This window comes from Mustelus asterias, chromosome 16, assembly GCF_964213995.1.
Source record: "Mustelus asterias chromosome 16, sMusAst1.hap1.1, whole genome shotgun sequence".
Taxonomy (NCBI): domain Eukaryota; kingdom Metazoa; phylum Chordata; class Chondrichthyes; order Carcharhiniformes; family Triakidae; genus Mustelus; species Mustelus asterias.
The window spans coordinates 8,634,655-8,640,326 of NC_135816.1; positions in this window are offsets into that span (position 1 = coordinate 8,634,655).

Genomic DNA, 5,672 nt, shown 5'->3' on the forward strand with positions numbered 1-5,672 from the left:
TAGTAGGCCATAACAATTACCAACAGTATATCGTTATCCGACGAGCGAATGGACGAACGTAAAGACACAATGTGGAGAGCTTTTCCAAACATGTCCGCACACCACAAAGGCAGAGACTGTCTGGCGCTTCGATTCTGTTCTGTTTTGCTGACGAAGGAGGGGGTCGATCTCTCGCAGAGTCTCGGCTTCTTATTGGTAGACAGCGACACGAAGAGTCCCAACCATTAATTGCAACAAATGTTCTTAAAGCCAGGCTGATTCTAAATAATGTATATGCCACCGAACGTTATATTTACGGGTGCACAATTATAATTATACGGACAAGCATGCATAGAAATCTCGTTTCCTGCTTCAGCCTTAATCTTAAACGTGAAATATCGGAATGCTGTGACTTTTGGTATTTGCAGCGTTCAAATCCGCAAATGTAACCAAATATTAATCGCCATATTATCGCCGTTCAATTTAATTACTGGTAGGATTCCGACTTTACAACGGCGCCTAATCTTTAAACGTCCTTCAATAATTTTAAAGGGTTTCGAGATGCTTTGAGATCTTGAAAAGCTTTGCACATATGCCAAGTGCATCCGTGGCTTTCGTAATGATTATTTCACCAGACGAAATCTATAGTAAGTTGTTACAGCATGTGTATAAATATCAACGAATATTTTAAGCCTATACTGATTTTTTCCGATACCTTTCTTCTTAATTCATTTTTATGTAACATTTTCACTATCGTCATAGTGATGGTAAGTGAAAGACCACCTCTTCGCCTTGTGCCACACTTCCAGATTGGTGCCCCTTACCCTTTGTCGATCATGATTAATGCCCAAAATCTGCCTACGATGACTGTCGTTCTGAGCAAAGATCGTTTAAAGATTTTTTTTCCAGAAAACAACTCAGACATATTGTCAGACGATGGTAACATCAAATAACAGCACTTCTATTCCATTGGCTGTTTAGAATTATTTCCTTCAGCATCACAATATCGGTCAATTTCAGATATCGTACCAGCTTTAAGAGAAGGTCCTGGCGTAGTTCTAAGGCCCTTGGGCTAGTAATAGGCTTGGGATGAATGGTTCAAATCACACCTGCCCTGCTGACAGAATTTAAATTCCAAATGTAGTATATAAAATTAAACACCAGTCCTGGTAACAATGAAAGCTATCAACGATTGTTTAAAAGCTTATCTGGTTCAGAAATGAGCTTTCGGGAAGGAAATCTGTCGTCCTTACCTGTTCCGACGTACATAGGAGACCAATCCCTACTGGTTGACTCCAGACTGTCCTCTGAAATTTCCCAGCAACTCACTCAAAGGAGAATTAGTGATGGACCACAAATGCTGGCCTTGTCAGCGACGCCCATATCCCAAGATAAAAACAATGAATGTTTCGTTCATATTTAAAGAACAAAGAACAAAGAAACGTACAGCACAGGAACAGACCCTTCGGCCCTCCACGCCTGCACCGACCATGCTGCCCGACTTAACTAACACCCCCTACCCTTCCGCGGACCATATCCCTCTATTCCAATCTCAGTCATGTACTTGTCAAGACGCCCCTTAAAGGTCACTACCGTATCCGCTTCCATTACTTTCCCGGCAACGAGTTCCAGGCACCCAACACTCTCTGTGTAAAACATCTGCCTCGTACATGTCTTTTAAATCTTGCCCCCTCGCACCTTAAACCTATGCCCCGTAGTAATTGACTCTTCCACCCTGGGAAAAAGCTTCTGACTATCCACTCTGTCCATTCCTCTCATAATCTTGTCGACTTCTATCAGGTCTCCCCTCAACCTCCGTCGCTCCAGTGAGAACAAACCACGTTTCTGCAACCTCTCCTCATAGCTAATGCCCTCCAGCAATTTAGCTTGTTCCTGACTGGTTACATGTCACTGCATATGAATTGTCATGACTTCGCTTTCATTTTTGAGTGGTAACTTCATCAAACTCCGTTCATACATTGTGCAGGTGAGACCCATTCTCTTGGTATCGAGTGAATTATCGTTGTTTCTACACCCAATTAACCTGTCGTCAAATTGACACAAATGATTATACTGTTATTTTAAAAGAATGAGCCAATGAGTGTCACATATGCTATAAACTCTTACCTTTTCTTTCGGCAAATTATCCTGTGATATTAGATTGTGGCTGAAATTAGGGACAAGAATTGCATGCAACGTTAAGGAAAATGAGCGTGAGAGAGGGGTTTAATGTGCAGATTCATTCAAATTTATGAGGCGTCGTGGAGAAGAATGTAATGTACAATTTTCTATTATTACTGCTTTCTTCCAATGCTGCGTGAGGCTTTCGAAAAAGGTCTAAGGTCGCCAAGGCACAACTTATAGAATAATGTGACTGTTTTCCAATTTCATGGTTGTTTTCATGTTCCTAGTCTTATTATTGTTTTTAGTTATCTTCTGCCGGGGCTGCAATTCCAACATTTGCAACATTTGAACGTTTTAGCTTTGCGAAGAGTTGAAATTGAAATTCCCCGTGTGCTCCTGGCATTTATTCCATTATTCAAAAAGACGCAAAAGAATCCTGTCATATGGGTGGTTGTAGATACCCGCGGTACATAATGGGCCTAACAAAAATACATTGCGGATATGATAAACGTAATAAAGTTTAATGAGATATAATTATGACAGTGTCACATCTGCAAAAATGAAAGCGAAGTCATGACAATTCATATGCAGTGACGTGTAGTCAGTCAGTAACAAGCTATATTGCTGGGTTTGCACTTTGCCTTCATGTCAAGAACACGAATTCGTTATGGAATTCTCAATCATCACAGAAATAATACGGTTTTAATCAATTATTTTTTCATAATTATATGGGTTCTGCACCAATATGCAAAACACCAAGAAGCCCCATGAATAAGAAAATGGCAATGTTTATTTAACTAGGAAGGCTATATTTTATTCAGCATACAGATTTATTAGTGTTTTATTACAAATGATGCGTTGAATGCATCACGTAAAGAGTACAGATTAAGAATTATTGAAAAATAGCATTACGTGACAAAAGATTCCAAGGATGCACCTACATGAAATGTTACATAGCTTCCTAGGCATGCGAGATACCAATTACAACTACAGTTGAATATACATCTGTCATGCTCCATTATGTCCACGACAAAACATGTCTTTGCATATTAGTTTGACTGCAAGATATAGGTGAATTTGATATTGTAGTCCAACTACTAGGACTTTGAAAACTCAAACGCATATCTAATCCCAGAGGAGAAAATTATGAAGCAAATTTTAACTTCATGCGACTATGCTTGCCGTTTCAGGTACAATTGCCTTCAATATTGAAATTATTGTTCAAGATAAAGTCAACGTTGATTGTATATTTTGCATGCTTAAATAATTTCAGACTCAGACTGTCAGAATGGCTTGTTCATTTCGGTCAGCAATATTCTAATAATTAAACATTAAAAACCGAAGGCTACAAGTATCATTCAAGTATTAAAATGCATGTTCACATCGGACACCAACATATCTACAATGAGCGTTATATAATATGTCATAGAGTCATAGAGTCAGAGAGGTTTACAGCATGGAAACAGGCCCTTCGGCCCAACTTGTCCATGCCACCCTTTTTTTAAAAACCCCTAAGCTAATCCCAATTGCCCACATTTGGCCCGTATCCCTTTAGACCCATCGTACCCATTCAACTATCAAAATGCTTTTTAAAAGATAAAATTGTACCCGCCTCTACTACTACTTCTGGCAGCTTGTTCCAGACACTCACCACCCTCTGTGTGAAAAAATTGCCCTTCTGGACACTTTTGTATCTCTCCCCTCTCAACTTAAATCTATGCCCTCTAGTTTTAAACTCCCCTACCTTTGGGAATAGATATTGACTATCTCCCTTGTCTATGCCCCTCATTATTTTATAGACCTCTATAAGGTCACCCCTCAGCCTCCTCCGCTCCAGAGGAAAAAGTCCCAGTCTATTCAGCCTCTCTTTATAACTCAATCCAGCAAGTCCTGGTAGCATCCCAGTAAATCTTGTCTGCACTCTTTCTAGTTTAATAATATCCTTTCCATAATAGGGTGACCAGAATTGCACACAGTATTCCAAGTGTGGCCTTACGAATGTCTTGTGCAACTTCAGCAAGACGTCACAACTCCTGTATTCAATGTTCTGACCGATGAAACCAAGCATGCCGAATGCCTTCTTCAACATTCTGTCCACCTGTGACTCCACTTTCACGGAGCTATGAACATGTGCACCTGGATCTGTTTGTTCTGCAACTCTCCCCAACGCCCTACCATTAACTGAGTAAGTCCTGCCCTGGTTCAATCGACCAAAATGCATCACCTCGCATTTGTCTGAATTAAACTCCATCTGCCATTCGTCAGCCCACTGGCCCAATTGATCAAGATCCCGTTGCCATTGGAGATAAATTTCTTCACTGTCCACTATGCCACCAATCTTTGTGTCATCTGCAAACCTAGTAACCATGCCCTCTATATTCTCATCCAAATCATTAATATAAATGACAAATAACAGTGGGCCCAGCACTGATCCATTAAGCACACCACTGGTCACAGGCCTCCAGTTTGAAAAAACAACCACACTCTGGCTTCTGTCAAGAAGCCAATTTTGTATCAATTTAGATACCTCACCCTGGATCCCGTGAGATTTAACTTCATGCAACAACCTACCATGCAGTACCTTGTCAAAGGCCTTGCCAAAGTCTATATAGACAACATCAACTGCACTGCCCTCATCTACCTTCTTGGTTACCCCTTCAAAAAACTCAATTGAATTTGTGAGACATCATTCTCCACTCACAAAGCCATGCTGACTGTCCCGAATCAGTCCTTGCATCTCTAAATGCCTATGGATCCTGTCTCTCAAAATACCTTCCAACAATTTACCCACCACAGATCTGAGGCTCACTGGCCTGTAGTTCCCAGGCTTTTCCCTGCAGTCCGTTTTAAACAAAGGCACAACATTTGCCACTCTCCGATCTTCACGCACCTCACCCGTGACTATCAATGATTCAAATATCTCGGCTAGGGGACCCACAATTTCCTTCCTAGCCACCCACAACGTCCTGGGATACTTCGCCAGGTCCCCGGGGATTTACCTACTTTGATGTGACTCATATTTACATCGCAGAGTGAGGCCATTCAATTTATCAAACCCATGTCAGCATCTATGCACCTCACGCGCCTCGACCCAAATACTCTATGTCTAACCTCATTAATAAATATGGATGGTGAGTGTAGAAAGGAGGACGTTGACATTCTAGGACACGTTGAGACAAAAAGGGAGGAGTTATTGGAGGTTTTGAAAAACATTATGTTGGACAAGTCCCCAGGGCCAGATAAGGTCTATCCCAGGGTACTGAGAGATGTGAGGGAAGAAAATGCTGAGTCCTTGGCCAAAATGGTTGTATCCTCTTTCGCCATGGGCGAAGTAACAGAGGATTGGAGAGTAGCTGCTGTTCCTCTTTTTAAGAAGGGCAGAAGAGACAAGCTGTGAAATTACAAGCCTGTGAGCCTTACACCAGTGGTGGGGTAATTATTGGAGAATATTCTTAGGAACAGGACGTAGTCACATCTGGAAGAGAATAGGCTTATTAGCGATAGGCAGCATGGTTTGTGAAGGAGAGATCGTGTCTCACCAACTTGATTGAGCTCTTTGTGGAAGTGAC